Genomic DNA, 16,780 nt, shown 5'->3' with positions numbered 1-16,780 from the left:
CTGAGCACAGTGTCTGGAACAAGGGCAGCATTCAACAAATACCAGCTCCTATAACTGTTAGGTCAATGAGAAGCTCAAGGTTACATAGCTGGGAAGTGACAGCGCCAGGATGAGAATGCAGGCCTTTTCATGCCAAGTCCACACTTTTTCTACTTTGTCCCCATCACCGTAAGAGGAGTATTAGGGCATGGCTCGTGCCCTCAAAGAACTTGTAGTATTTTGTAGGAGGCCTATCTCAAGTACATGTAACAACAAAGCAGCTATTCCCACAAAGAGCTAAGGCAACTGGAATAAAAACTAGGATATAGCTCTCAAATCATACAATTCTTTGTTCCAACAGCAACTGTTAACTGTTACGCTATCTTCTTATGCACACATTCCAAAGTGTAGGAAACCCAAGTTTCATCCCCGTGTCAAAGTGAGTTGTGTAGAGGGAAATCAGATATGAAAATAAGTCCCTTTCCCATACCAATAATAGAAAATCTTTTCTGTGGGCATTCTGAACTTCAGGAAGTTTGAGCTATTTTTGGAAACTTTTCTCTAGCTTCCAGAAAGTACCATTCATGATGGTACACTTTAAGAGACTTGAAAAACAGCTTTGGTTGAGTTCAAGGCTGCTTCTTAAAAAAAGCTTCAACTCGATTAATTAACTTACAACATGTGACACCTGGCGGCTGACAACACAAAGACAGGGAACATGTTAAAGGCAAAGGCAACATGCACACAAACAGAGTAGGAAGTTAATAAGAAAACTCTGTCGACATTTATTTGATGCCATAGTAATAATCCCATAATAATGGGATCCAGGATTGCCAACCCTAGGCATACTATTTCTTTAATGGTAATCTTGGCCTGTTTATGATATGACAAAAGGAGAGCCTAAAACTTTGTGTTATGGAACGTTGAAGCTTCTTTACATGGAAGAATTTACTTTTCATGTAAAGTCGACAATCTTTGTGAACACTGTTTTCAGTATCTGCATAGCATTCCCTTGTATGATTTTACCATGACTTTCAGCCTTCTCTGTTTATACTAAAACACCCCTCCGGCAGTTACCTCTTGTCTGTAAATCTTGTTCTCCAACCCCCTTCACCAGCAGGACCCGCTTCTACAGCCTGGTCAGCCTCCTCTTGGCCCAGTCTGGTCAAGTCTTAGTATAGACAAGTTACCCTTGAAAAAAACAGGCATCACAAACAAACTAACCAATAAACAGGGCCAGGAAATACAGGTTTCGTAATGCATTCTATAAAAGCATTTTATACACAGTGGCCCTCCCTCCCCAACTACCCCAGGCCCAACTATAACTGATCTCTTGGGAGGTCCCCACCGTGGCAATCATCCTTAGCATCCATGCAGGGCTTTGCATTTTTCAGTGCACATTCACAGACTCACAGCATTTCATCCTCATGATTCTGTAAGGTGGGAAGATCAAGTATTTTTTTCCTAATTTTGTACAGCTAAGGAAACTGCGATTCAGAGAATGGGCTCTGAGTGGCTTGTTCCCACGCCCCCCCCCCCCCATCCTCAGGGTGTGCCCATCTGTAAATAGTGATGATAACACCCGCATGGTGGAGTTGTTGTAAGGATTAAATGAGATAACATATGCAGGGTGCTGAGCACAGTGTCTGGAACAAGGGCAGCATTCAACAAATACCAGCTTTTTTTATTTTTTGGTAAAATACCAAATTTTGCATTCTGTGCATTTCACCAAACGTTTTAAATAACTTTTCATGTAAAGTCGACAATCTTTGTGAACACTGTTTTCAGTATCTGCATAGCATTCCCTTGTATGATTTTACCATGACTTTCAGCCTTCTCTGTTTATACTAAAACACCCCTCCGGCAGTTACCTCTTGTCTGTAAGTCTTGTTCTCCAACCCCCTTCACCAGCAGGACCCGCTTCTACAGCCTGGTCAGCCTCCTCCTGGCCCAGTCTGGTCAAGTCCTTCTTTATATCTACTAATGGATACTTTGAGATTCACATCTTGGAAGGTTTTTAATGTGCCATGTGTTTTTATATTCTCAATATCTACTACTTTCTAAGAGAAATGATGCTCATTAAGGGGTGGCCCTGAGCCAAACTATGAAGTAGAAGAAGGCTTTCTTAAGAAACGCTCTACCTCCTTTTGTCTGTTCTGCTGGGAATGAGGGGTTAGGACTCCCACTGGCTGAGCCCCTCCAATGAGGCACTCGGGTATGCAGTGCCTACTTTGTTATCTTTGTCACTCCTTACTGCAGCCGTGCAACATGCACATGAGGAAACTAAGTCCCATAGAAGTTGAGTGACCCATCTAAGATAAAGAAACTGATCAGTGACTATGGAACGGTCTTCCACATAGGTGCTCATTCAGGTTTCCCCTCACTGAACTGGGCTCCCCCAACATCAGACACCCCTGTGTTAGTTAGTACCTGCACTATAGACTAGTTCACATCACACAGTTAAGGACAGGCCATCATTTGAGTTAGTCTTCTTCATTTTTTAAATTTTGTAAGATTGATTTATTTATTTTGGGGGGGGGTGCGAGCGGGGTTGGGGCAAAGAGAAAGGGAGAGAGCCTCAAGCAGGCTCCGTGCCCGGCACTGTTGGTGGAAATTGGTATGGAGGTTCCTCAAAACATTAAAAATAGAATCATATGATTCAGGAATTCCACTACTGGGTATTTACCCAAAGAAAACAAAAACACTAATTCAAAAAGATATATGCACCCCTATGTTTACTGCATCATTACTGACAATAGCCAAGATAGGGAAGCAGCCCAAGTGTCCATCCATAGATGAAATGATAAAGAAGAGGTGGTATATATATACAATGGAGTATTACTCCGCCATAAAAAAAAAAAATGAGATCGTGCCATTTGCAACAACATGGATGCATCTAAAGGGTATTATGCTAAGTGAAATATGTCAGTCAGAGAAAGAGAAATACCATATGATTTCACTCCTATGTGGAATTTAAGAAAAAACAAAACAAATAAAAAGACAAAAATCAGACTCTTAAATATAGAGAACAAACATGGTTGCCAGAGGGGTGGGGGGGTGGGGGGATGGGTGAAATAGATAAAGGGGATTAAGAGTACACTTATCCATGAGCACTGAGTAATGTATAGAACCACTGAATCATTATACTGTTAAGAAGGAGAAGAAAAAGAAGAGGCAGTGGTAACAGTAGTAGTCGTATTCCTGTTCTAAAAGTGAGCAGGCACCTGGGTGGCTTAGTCAGTTGGGCATCTGACTCTGGATTTCAGCTCAGGTCGTGATCTCAGGGTGGTGAGATTGAGCCCCTTGATGGGGTCTACGCCGAGTGTGGAATGTGCTTAAGATTCCCTCTCCAGGGGCGCCTGGGTGGCTCAGTTGGTTGAGCGACTGCCTTCAGCTCAGGTCATGATCCTGGAGTCCCGGGGTCGAGTCCCGCATCGGGCTCCCTGCTCGGCAGGGAGTCTGCTTCTCCCTCTGACCCTCCCCCCTCTCATGTGCTCTCTCATTCTCTCTGTCTCAAATAAATAAATAAAATCTTTAAAAAAAAAAAAAAGATTCCCTCTCCATCCACCCCTTCCCCCCTCGCACTCTCTCCCTCTCTCTCTCTCTCAAAAAAAAATTAAAATAAGAATAAACTAAAAGTTACCAGGCAGGCATGATTTTAACCTAAATCAGTGGCTCTAATGTACAATTTGAGACATGGTGGCAGGACTTCAAAATGTCAAGACTCTAGAGATCATCTAGTCAAGCTCTTCTCCCATTAATGTACAGATTTAAAACAACTAACGCCTAAGAAGGGCTGTGATTTGGCAGAGGTCACACAACAAATCAGGTGTAGAGCCCAGACGCGAGCCAGGCCTCCTGACTCAGGGCTGTTCTCTTTTACAGCATTAGCCACAAATATTCAAACATAGGGTAAAAAACACATTCCAGACTCATAGGACTTATTCCAATGGTATTAATTCACACTGATGATTCAGAGTGCTGGTCAGGCCTCTTATTGTGTGGCCTAGATAAGGTACTCTCTCTTTGCCTTGGGTTTCTTATCAATTATGAGAATAACAATAGCGTCTGCCTCATTCGGTTATTGTGTGGGTCAAATGTGATAATTCATGGAGCTCTAACTTCTTTGTGCTCAGCATAAACAATGAATGAATGTTATATTATTATCATTAAAATTATTTTTACTGTTACTACTAGTCTAGTTCAGATAATTGACAGCTCATACTTTCACCTTTGGGGAAGTAGGTAGAAACAACTTCCTGCTATCAAATTCATCTCCATCTTCTCTAAAGGCAGGCCTAACAGTCTCAGGAATGAAGGTGAGATGAGTAGAAGGTTAGCACCAGAAATAAAGAAATTACCTTTGAAAATAAAATTGCCTACGGAGCATTTTCATTTGATGTTGAAAGTCAAAATCCCCATCTTTCTCAAACCTACTTTCTCATTAACTTCCCCTTTCCCTCAGTTTTATTGATATATAATTAATATATAATATTATATTTATTTTAGGTGTATATCATAATGATTTGGTGTTTGTATATATTGCAAAGTGACTGCCACAATAAGTTCAGTAAACATCCAGCACCTCACATAGTTACACATTTTTTTCCTTATGATGACAACTTTTAAGATCTACTCTCTAGGCAACTTTCAAATATACAGTACAGGATTATTAACTATAACCACCATGCTATATATTACATCCCCAGGGCTTATTTATAACTGGAAGTTTGTACCTTTTGACCCCCTTCTCCGATTTTGTCCACCTCCCATCCCCCACTCTCTGGCAATCACAAATCTCTTCCCTGTATCTATGAGCTTGGTTTCTTTAAATTCCACATATAAATGAGATCATGCAGTACTTATCTTTCTCTGTCTGACTTATTCATTTAGTATAATGCCCTCAAGGTCCATCCATGTTGTTGCAAATGACAGGATTTTCTTCTTCTTATGGCTGATTAATATTCTATTCTATTCTATTCTATTCTATTCTATTCTATATATATCCATTCATTCATCTGTGGACACTGGGGTTGCTTCCATCTCTTGGCTATTGTAAATAATGCTGCAGTGAAGATGCGGTGCAGATATTTTCTCAAGATAGTGATTTTGTTTCCTCCTGATAAATTTCCATAAGTGGGGTTGCTGGATCATGTAATAGTTCTACTTTTAATTCATTTAGGAACTTCCATGCTGTTCTCCATAATGGCCACACCAATTTATATTCCCACCAACAGTGCACAGGGATTCCCTTTTTCCCACACACCTGCTAACACTTACCTCTTGTTTTTTTGTTTTGTTTTTTGTTTTGTTTTGGTAATAGTCATTCTAATAGGTGTCAGGTGATATCTCATTGTGGTTTTGATTTCCACTTCCCTGATGGTTAGTCATGTTGAGCACTTCTCTACGTACTTATTGGCCATGTGTCTGTGTTCTTTGAAAAAAAAAAAAATGTGTGTATTCAGATCCTCTGTCCATTTTTTAATTGGATTGTTTAGGGGTTTTTTTTTGCTATTGAGTTATATGTGTTCTTTATATACTTTGGATATTAACCCTTTTCAGATAAATGATTTACAAATAGTTTATCCTACTCCATGGGTTGCCTTTTCATTTTGTTAATGGTTTTCTTTGTTTTGAAGAAGTTTTAGTTTGATGTAGTCCCATTTATTTTTGCTTTTGTTTTCACTGCTTTTGTTGACAAATCCAAGAAATCATTGCCAAGACCAATGTAAAGGACATTACCCCCCATGTTCTCTTATAGAAATTTCATGGCTTCAAATCTTACATTCAAGACTTTCATCCATTTTGAATTAATTTTTGTGTATGGTATAAGACAGTGGTCCAGTTTTATTCTTTTGCATATGGCTGTCCAGTTTTCCCAACACCATTATTGAAGAAACTATCCTTTCCTCATTGTATATTCTTGGCTCCCTTGTCATAAAATAATTAACCATATATTTGTGGGTTTATTTTGGAGATCTCTTTTCTGTTCCACTGATTTATGTATTTGTTTTTATGCCATGTTGTTTTGGTTACCATAATTTTGTAACATAGTTTAAAATCAGAAAGTGTGATGCCTCCTGCTTGTTCTTCTTTCTTGAGATTGTTTTGACTATTTGGGGTCTTTGTGGTTCCATACAAATTTTAGGATTGTTTGTTCTATTTCTGTGAAAAAGCATTGGTATTTTAATAGGGATTGCACTGAATCTGTAGATTGCTTTGAGTAGTATGGACATTCTAACAATAGTAATTCTTCCAACCCATGAGCATGGAATATCTCTCCATTTATTTGTGTCTTCTTCAATTTCTTTCATCAATGTCATAGTTTTCAGTGTACAAGTCTTTCATCTCCTTGGACAAATTTATTCCTAGGTATTTTATTCTTGTTGATTTAATTATAAATGGGATTGTTTCTTTACTTTCCCTTTCTGATAGTTCATTATTAGTGTATAGAAATGCAACTTATTTTTGTATATTGATTTTATATTCTGCAACTTTACTGAATTTGTTTATTAGTTCTAACAGTTTTTTAGTGGAGTCTTCAGAGTTTTATATATATATGTATATATATATATATGTCATCTGCAAATAGACAGTTTCACTTCTTCCTTGCTTATTTGGTGCCTTTCAATTTATTTATTTTTCTGGCCTAATTGCTCTGTGTTTAAGACTTCCAGAACTATGTGGCAAGAATGAGCATCCTTGTTTTGTTCCTGATCTTAGAGGAAACGATTTCAGTTAAAATTCCCCATCTTTCTCAAACCTAATCTTTCTCACTTAATTCCTAACTCAGTTAAAAATCTGACCATCCATCTAGACATCAACTCCTTACACACACTTACCCACTTGGTGACCTAGTGCCTCTGATTTTCCCTCTGAAATGGCTCTCTGAGGATCTCTCTTCTCTTTCTCTATTCTACCTGGTTCAGGCACAACTAATTTTATCTATTTATTTATTTTTGCTTGGATCACTCCAGTGGTCTAAAATCTCAGCTCCTGGGTGCCTGGGTGGCTCAGTTGGTTAAGCGACTGCCTCCGGCTCAGGTCATGATCCTGGAGTCCTTGGATCTAGTCCCGCATCGGGCTCCCTGCTCAGCAGGGAATCTGCTTCTCCCTCTGACCCTCCCCCCTCTCATGTGCTCTCTCTCATTCTCTCTCTCTCAAATAAATAAATAAAATCTATTAAAAAATAAAAAATAAAATAAAATCTCAGCTCCTTCCCCTTTTGCAACACCACCTACTTATCACCTCCAAAGTCACTTGTGCAAAATGCAAATTAGATCAAATCATTTCTCTCATAAAGGCTGTATAATTTCTCCTCTTCAGCAGAGTATATTCACATCCCAGGCTCATTGAAACATCCCCCCACAACTCTCCTGCCACCCCCTCACTTCAGAGCACCCAGATGTTCTTTCAACACAAACTTTACTCCCATGTGGAACACCTACCTAGCCCCTTCTCTAGAAAATTGCAATTGTCTACTGGAATGTAGTCCAAACATGAACTTTTCTGCAAGCTCTTTCAGATTCCCTCCACCCTTCTTCTCTGGGCTTCCAATGAACTTGTTCCTATCTCCACTAACCATTCACCACACTGATCACTACCACTCATTTTCTTATCCTTCTTTTCTGCTAGATTGATTCCTGAAAGGCATGGGCCTCATTCTTTTATCCACTGTCACAGGACCTACATTACACACAGTACATGCATGACAAAGAATTGCTGAATAAACCAAGTGGATGGTACCCAAAGTAAAAGGAATAAAAAAAAATGAGACCTCAGTGACTATCAAAGCTGATCTCAATTAAAGCTCATTTCTGTAATATATATAACTAACTGCAAACGATTATGTAAGTACTTTTCAAAAGAGTGTGATACGAACTTGCAAATGGCAAATCTCTCAAGTTCCCACTTAGGCTTCTTAAATGTTCATCAATGGAGAGAGAGCACCACATCCTCCCAGATTTAGTTGGGTTCTGCAGGGCCTGCACACACCAGACATTCTGAAAGCTCCTGCAATCCTGTAGCTTTATTTGAGGACACTTTTCCCCTCACAAAATTCTGTGGACTGGACTCGGGTAGTATGTGCTCAATAAATGCTGATTTGATTTGCAGTGGATTTGAAAGCAAAGTGCAACTCACATTGTAGACTAATTCAATGCAATGACTGATTGTACTTAAGATAATATTACTAAGGCTAAAGAAAATCAATGGCTAGACTGAAAAGCAGCCAAATGCTCACTCCCCTGCCTTGTTCCACAGTCAATGCTGACCTGCTTCTTGATCCTTTCCAGCTTCTGAGATTTTCTGACTTCACTGTTTCCCCAGAATGGAGGGGGCCAGTTAGCAAGTGTTGCCCTGTACTTGTGATATATTTGCCCTGTGTTTTGATGTTGATGTAATATGTGAGAAAGTTGAGTGGCATTTTTTAAAATGTCCTACTTTTTCTAAAGCCTACCCTCTGTGTGCCAGGTTAAGTGGGATTCTAGCTGAAGTAAGGAAGAAGTATGGACTGGAACGTTGTAGCATTTTTTTCACCTTCATTTGTGGGACTGTATGTTAAAGGGAGCCCAGAAACTTTTGTTTTTACTAAAAAAAAAAAAAAAAAAGCTCGAGCAGCGAACTCTAAATTAGATGTCCATTGAACACTTGAAACATGCACTCCGCTATAATTCATTCTGGGATAAGAAAAAGACAGTGCCTTGGAGAATAAATCATTAACTAAAAGTCAAACCGAGACACCCTGGAAACCAGTGAGGCCAGGCAGCCGGGATTTGCCTGTTCCCTCTGGTGACTTCTAGAGCGAAGCATCCCACAGGCAGACAAACTCGGCACACTGCACTCCCTTCTATTTCACTTTTCAAACTTGAAGTTATTTTTAGATGACCCATGCCCGCTAATCCCAGGCAGGACAATTCCCAGCCCGCTGCGCCTCAAAGTACCTTCCTCGTCCCCGGCACTTCTTTGTAAGCACCGGGAAAGGAGTTTCTCCGTTTTCTTCCTTTTTTCTCAGAGTGTAGTCCACCTGCCCTTTCCCTCTCTCCAGACCTCAGTCCCGGGGGCCACAGGCGTCATCCTCGCTGTTCTACTTATGCACCTGCTGCTACTGGAAAGGCGAACTCTTGGGCCACCAGGAATGGGGCAGGGGCTCTCTGAGACCCGCGCCCTCTAGAGGGGGGTCAAGGCAGACCTCTGTCCCCCATCCCCACCCCCGAGGCGGCCGCGGGGGCTGACAGCTGGAGCAGACCACCCTCCGCCCCTCCGCCGCTGCCTCCCCCCTGCCCGGCCCCAGAACCCCGCCGCGCTCGCCCGCCCCCTGCCGCGTCCTCCGGCACGGCCGGGGCGCAGCGCGCAGCCCCGACAGGACAGGGCGCAGGGGCGAGCGGGCCAGCGCGGTTACATAACCGACCTGCTGGGCGTCCGCGATGCGCCGGCAGAGGCTGAGGCGGCGGCTCGGGCGTCCGCGGGGCCGGAGACTGCGGGCGCGGCGCTGTCTGCTCACCTGCCCGCCGGTGCGAGCGCGTGGGGGCGGGCGCGGTGCCCGCGGGCCTGGGCGTGGGGCCGTGCGCGGCGCGCCCCGCCTCCCGGTCTCGAGGTCCGTGTGTCCCCGGCTCTCGGCCTCCCGCCCGCTCCTCCCCGCAACCTCGGCCGCCGTCAGCCGGGACAAAGCGGCTCCGGGGAGGGGCCGAGCCGGCGGCTCTCGCAGGAGCCAGCGGAGATGGGCGCGCCCCCAGCTCCGACTCATCGGGCCAACCTCCAATCAGACCCCAGGAAACCGAAAGCCCCTGTGTGGCCTCCTCTCCTCCCCTCCCCCCCCTGACCCGGCGCCCTTCCCGAGCCCGCACCCGCTCCGCTCTCCGGGCTCCCACCCTGCCCTCAGCCTCCCCCCGCCACACCCCGCTTTCCCCTCGGAGTGCCCAGGAAGCGGAGAAGCCCATCTGGACCCCTAGCGCAGATGCCAGTCCTCAGGAGTCCCGGCCCCAGCGGGGAGGGGCTCCCCGGAGTTACCGCCGGGTGGGGGGCCTCCTGGGGGGTCGGAGTGGGCAGGGATTGTGAAGCTAGGGATGACTGGGCAGCGACAGCCCAGAAGAAACTGGCGGAGAAGCAAACTGTGGGTGGGGAGTACTGGAAGAGAGACTTTTCTTACACGCAGACTGAGCCCCCGACTCCGGTCGGGAAAGGTCGGGAAGCCCCTGGACCGCCCTCGGGGCGTCTGCGCGGGGTGGGTGTGGCGCCCTCTGGCTGGAGACCTGCGTCCGCCCCGCCCACGCGCTGAAGGTGCCCTGCACGGGCTCCTCGGCTTTGCCAGGATTCGCAGCCACCTGACCTGGGGACAGAGGGCTTCAAGGACTCCTATTGTGTGAGAGCCGGTGACAAGTGGGAGGCTGCTATCCTACAGTAAACGGTTGAATGTGAAGCAGATTCTAGGCTAGATCTATTTGCTCAACAAACTTACGGTCTGCTTTACAAAATAAAGCAATTCAGAGCCTGAGGAAGCCTGTGGCTCATGGGTGACAAGGGCTGATGGCAGGAGAAAGTCAATAGTGTACACGACCAGAATAGGGAAAGTGGGGAAAGTTGAAGGAAGAAGGGCCGGGTGGGGGTGGGAGTGCGGACCAACTCAAAGAGGGAATAAATAATATTTAAATCACTCTTGTGTTCTGCTTTCTCATTGCTATATAAATAGGCCTCTTTCCTTTTGCTTTTTATGCCTTTCTGTTTCCTGATAACAATACTAAAATTGAATTGAAGCCGTGGATAAGTTTCACAATTATTCTTCCCTCACCCACACACCACCTTGTGTTTTCCAAGGCTGATGTAAAATTTCATCTTAAACAAAACCAAGAAACAACAAAAACAAAAAGGTAAACCTTAGCTCTTCGCTCTGATTAATCTGCACTAATATAAATAAAGACAGAATTTCAGAGTTGAAAATGGCCTTAGACTCCTACTCTTCCAAACTTCTGGGTGCATAAATTCATAAATATTCACTGATTTAGATGAATTACAATTTTGAATAGAATTCTCTGGTTCCTGGGGCGCCTGGGTGGCTCAGTCAGTTAAGCAAAGGACTCTTGGATTTCCTCTCAGGTCATGATCTCAGGCTCCTGGGATGGAGCCCTGTGTGGGCTTCAAGCTCAACCGGGAGTCTGCTTCTCTCCCACTCTCTCTGCCCCTCCTCAGCCCCCCTTCATGTGCTCTCTCTCTCTCTCTCTCTCTAAAATGGATGAATGAATCTTTAAAAGAAGAAGAAGAAAAAAAGAATCAGCTGAAAAGGCATTCATATACTGAGCCCAATCTTGCCTTCCTGGGATTTTCACTCACTGGTTCCAGTTCACTTTTTGAAGCCATGGAGACAGAGTCCAACTCCTTTTCCAACTGACTGTGTTTCAAATATGTAAAGATAGTCATCATGTCTCACTCACTCCAAGACCCCCCTGTAAAACATCCTTAATCCTTTAGACAAAATCTCACTTGCAGTAAGTAATTCCTAGAATCATCACCAACCTGAAGACTTTGATCTTAATAGCATCTATTTTGTAAATATATATTTACAAAGAAAATTTTCTGGTGATGAAAGTAATATGTTTATTGCAGAAACTCTGAAAAATGTAAGATTCAATGTGAAGATTAATTAATACATGTAACATTCAATTTATCTGAGCTATTATAAAAAGTGAACATGGTCATTTTCCTCCCACTGAGATACAGTATTCTTTTTGTTTGTTTGTTTCAAATTTTTATTTAAATTCTAGTTAGTTAACATATTGGTTTCAAGAGTAGAATTGAGTGGTTCATCACTTATATACAATACTCAGTGCTCATCACAAAAGCCCTCCTTAATATGCATCAGCCATCTAGCCCCTCCCCCACCACCCCCCTCCATCAACCCCCAGTTTGTTCTCTATCCTAAAGAGTCTTTTATGGTTTGTTTCCCTATCTCTCTCTTTTTTCCCCCTCCCATATGTTCATCTGTTCTGTTTCTTAAATTCCACATATGAATGAAATCATATGGTATTTGTCTTTCTTGGACTGACTTATTTCACATAGCTTAATACACTCTAGCTCCATCCATATCGTTGCAAATGGCAAGATTTCATTCTTTTTGATGGCTGAGTAATAGTCCATTGATTATATACACCACATCTTCTTTATCCATTCATCAGTTGATGGACACTTGGGCTCTTTCCATAGTTTGACTATTGTTGATAATGCTACTATAGATCGGGTGCATGTATACCTTTGAAGTTGTATTTCTGTATCCTTTGGATAAATACCTAGTAGTGCAATTGCTAGGTCATAGGGTAGTTCTATTTTTAACTTTCTGAGACAGCTCCATACTGTTTTCCAGAGTGGCTGCGCCAGTTTGCATTCCCACCAACAGTGCAAGAGGGTATTCTTATTTTTTGATAGACTTTGTTTTTTAAAGGTTAAGGTTCATCACAAATTGAGTGGAAGTTATGGATATATCCCATATACTCGGTGCACCCACAAAGTCATAGCCTCCCTCATTACCAATATCCTCCACCAAATTGGTACATTTTTTACAATTGATGAACTTCCTCTGACACATCAGTTTCAACCATATAGTTGATACTATAGTTTAAATTAGGGTTCACTTTTGGTGTTGTACATTCTTTGAGTTTTTCATATGCTTATTTGCCAACTATATATATTCTTTGGTGAGATGTCTGTTCAGATTTTTTGCCCATTTCTTAATTGGGTTGTTCACTTTCTTGTTGTTCTTATTGTTTCTTGTTGTCATTGTTTTAAAAATTCTCTTATAGTTTGAATAACAGTTATTTATCAGATATGTATTTTGTAAATAATTTCTCCAACTCTGTGACTGGACTTCTCATCCTCTTAACAATGTCTTTTACAGAAAAAAAGTTTTTAATTTTATTGAGTTCCAGCTCATCAATGATTTATTTCATGGATTGTGCCTTTAGTGTTTTATCTAAAAAGTCTTCATAATACCCAAAGTTATCTGGATTTTGTCCAATTTTATCTCCTAGAAGTTTTATATTTTGTAGCATTTTATATTTAGGTATATAATACATTTTGAGTTAATTTTTTTGAAGGATGTAAGGTCTGTGTCTGTGTGTATAACATATTTTTTTCACATGTGGATGTCCAGTTGTTCCAGCACTATTTCTTGAAAAGACTATCTTTTCTCCATTGTATTGCTTTTTCTCCTTTGTCAAACACCAGTTATATTTATGTGGCTCTATTTAGGGACTCTCTATTCTGTTCTATTGATCTATTGATCTATTCTTTCAAGAATATCACACTCTCTTAATCACTGTAGATTTATAGTAAGTCTTGAAGTCTGGTTGAATCAGTCCTCTGATTTTGTTCTTCTTTAATATTGTGTTGGCTATTCTGGATCTTTTGCCTCTCCATATACACTTTTGAATCAGTTTGTCAATACCTACAAAATAATTTGCCAGAATTTTGACTGAGAGTGCATTGAATCTGTAGGTCAACTTGGGAAGAACTGACATCTTGACCACATTGAGTCTTCTTATCCATGAACATGGACTATCTCTCCATTTGTCTAGTTTTTCTTGGATTTCTTTTATCAGAGTTATGTAGCTTTACCCATATATGTCATATATATATGACTATATATATATATATATATATATAGTTAAATTTATACCTAAATATTTCACTGGAGGACACTGATGTAAGTGGTATTGTGTTTTTAATTTCACATTCCATTCATTCATTGTTGGTATATGGTCTAGAGACTTTACATGGGAGGAAACAAAAGAACACACATATTCCCTTAAAGAAATAAAGTCAAGATGATGGACTATGATTCTAATAGCTCAAGGAATCTCTGGTGTCAATGTCCTCCAGTCAAAGACCACCATAAACATACCTATTGTTAAACAAGCTGAACTTATGCTCACTGTAATAAAGGAGAATGTACTCCATGGAGATAATGTGGCATGGCATTAAGACAACATTAGAAGACTTACCATAGGATTTAGACTTCTCTTAAGTGATTTTGGAGAGGGTTTGAGGAAGCAATGCTTTGCTCTACATTGGATGCTCTTAGAAAGGAGGAATACTAATTTGCTTGCATAAATATTAAAAAATCTTATCTATAAGGCAGGAGAAATGAAGTAAGTCTACAGCTATACTTGGCAAAGGAAAGACTTTCATATTAGCCAGGATAGTGGAATGTTTGATCATTTTTTTCTAGTTTGGATACATTTTTGTTTCTGTTTATATGTGGTTGCAGAAGCTCTTGCTTTTGTCTTGATGCCTCATGGTCCTAGGATATTTTGAGAAACTGTTTGTATTCAAGAGGATAACACCAAGGCCAAGCTGATCATGCCTGACAGATCATAGCTGTTCAGGCCACTTTTCTCTTTCTCACTAGTGACATGTCATCACTGTGACAGATAAACTCTCCCTCACCTTGGCAATCTCATGTAACTTACCAGCCCATCAATAATCCCTAATAATAATCAATAATACCTACTACCTAATGTCCACCACGGTTTTTACAAGTAAAAAATAAACAAAAGTAATATGTGTACAAAATCACAGGGATTTTGAAAGAGAAATGAATAAGCATAAGTCTCCCAAGACAACTAGAGAAAAACAAAAGATTGGGCTGTGTGATGGGCAATGAAAGAAAGAAAAGTTCTGTGAGTATAGGAACGGTGCAGGAAGATGCTATAGAGAGGTCAGGACTTGGGTTAGTCTTCAAAATGAATTGACTTTGGAGAAGAAAATAAGGCAGTGGACCTTTCAAGAGCCACACTAACCCTGTAGAGGATGATCTGTGGCCTTGTTAACTTTACTATAACATGGGGGAGACGGGGAGGGGAGGAGCAGCCAGGACAAGATTCACCTTTAGGGCTGGACAAGCATGGAGATGGAGAATAGATGGAGGCAGAGGGAGAGGAAATTCTTCTAACACTGGGCCAAACCCAGTCCAAAAGACTCACTGTGATCCTCAAATAATACCATAGAAGACAAAAATAACTGTCTAAGCACATTGTTGTCATCAAGAAGTCTCCCATAGAAACACTGGCTCATCTTGACAAACAAAAAGCTTGGAGAAAGGACAAGAGAGAGACTCCATTACTAAGATCCTAAGGTGGGAAATGGTTCTTGGATACCAAGAGGCTCAGGAGGCTCTAAGGAGAGCTTGATTGTATCATTGAGGCTGGAGCTCCTTACAACATCCCTCTCGCCTAAAGTTTGTATCAATTCTAGAGCCCAGCATGCAGCTGAATTGCAATAAGGGTATAAGAAGTGAAGGACTGAAAATACTGGGGCCCAGGGCAGGTCTGAAGTTTTCATCTCAATTCTGCTATTTACTAGCTGGATGTCTTTGAATAAATAAATTACTGCTCTAAACCTCAGTTTTCTCATCTGTGAAGTCAGGATCATGGTAACCATACTATACATTGTTGTGAAAATTATACTAAAATGTTTATAAAGCATTTGACCCAATGTCTGGCCTCAGTAAAATTTAGCCATCATAGCCATCATCATTACCATCACCGTATCATCATCATCAACACTATCATCTGTTTCATTATTGGCTGCATCACCATCATCAAAAAGAGGAGAATGCTCTAAGATAGAGGTCCTCAAATTATGGCTTCCAGGCCAAACCAGCCCCAACATGCCTTTGTAAATGAAGTTCTATTGGAACACAGCCACACTCATTCATTTATGTATTGTCTATGGCTGTTTCTCCTACAAAGGCAGTTGAGTAGTTGCGATAGAGACTTCAAGACCGGCAAAGCTGAAAATACTTGCTATCTCCTCCTCTACAAAAAAAAAAAAAAAAAAAAAAAAAGTTAGCCGACTTCTACTCTATAGCAAGAAAAGAAATCAAATGACTATGGCTGTGTTGGCAGCTGTAAGGACTTCCATGTGAAAAAAGCACAGAGGTAGTACAGAAAGTAGTAAGAAAAGTTGAACAGGTAAGTTGAGGCACACATTTGTTTTAAATAGTCTTAAAAATTAAGAATTAAAATTGTATGCCATATTCCAGTCATCTCAGATCAATGGAACTAATTCTCTCTCCAGGACCAGGTATGTAATTTGGGGGACCCAGCACAAAATGAAAATACAGGGCCCTTTGATCAAAAAGGATTAAGAATTTCAAGCTGATGACAGCAGAGCATTAAAGCAAGCACAGAGCTCTCTGCACAGCCCTGTGTCTCTTACATGGGCATGCATACATACATGCGCACACACATGTGCATACACCCTACACTCACAAAGACACCTATAACTGAAGAGCAATGTACAGGCAGTCAACTGCAAACTTATATGTGGGTTTTCTTTCTTTCTGCCTACCAGAGCATTTTCTCCTATAAATGATTTCTCTACGCCCACAACCTCCTCCTCCTTCAATTTTGATGCAGCAGTAAGAGCAGTTTCCCTCTGTCTGACTCCTTCTTCATTTTTGCCTGACACATCAGTATTATTGCTCAGATTTCTCTTTTCCCATTCATTACAGCATGCTATGCCCCAAAATAATCTAGTCTGCTTTCACAGCGGCTTCAGGTTCACCATGCCAGGATAAAAGCCACTATTGCCCAGGTTGGATCTTACTTGGCTTTGGAGCATGTGGAGTATATAAAGTTGTACAGTTAAAGCATTGGTAGAATGACATGCACAAGAACAACCACAGGGCAGCCAGGCTGATCTGAGCTTCCTTCACAGAAACAAGAATGTGCAAGGGGCTGGCTATGATATGCGAATTGTCTGTTAAACTGAAACTCATGAATGATTTGGTTTTCCCAAAAAGGGAAAGAAA

The 16,780-nt window shown here is 41.6% G+C and overlaps 1 protein-coding gene across 1 annotated transcript in view; it reads right to left on the bottom strand.

Moving 5' to 3' along the window:
* RCAN2 (regulator of calcineurin 2) overlaps positions 1–9,627 on the bottom strand; it is a 268,091-nt gene extending 258,464 nt beyond the window's left edge. Inside the window, exon 1 of the mRNA XM_021692084.1 lies at positions 9,389–9,627. The gene's annotated coding sequence lies outside the window, so the exon portion shown is untranslated. The remainder of the gene's footprint in view (positions 1–9,388) is intronic.
* Positions 9,628–16,780: the final 7,153 nt, after the last annotated feature.

This window comes from Neomonachus schauinslandi, chromosome 8 (genome assembly GCF_002201575.2).
Source record: "Neomonachus schauinslandi chromosome 8, ASM220157v2, whole genome shotgun sequence".
NCBI lineage: Eukaryota > Metazoa > Chordata > Mammalia > Carnivora > Phocidae > Neomonachus > Neomonachus schauinslandi.
The sequence above is the reverse complement of the archived record's forward strand: the minus strand, read 5'-3'. Positions and strand labels throughout refer to the sequence as shown.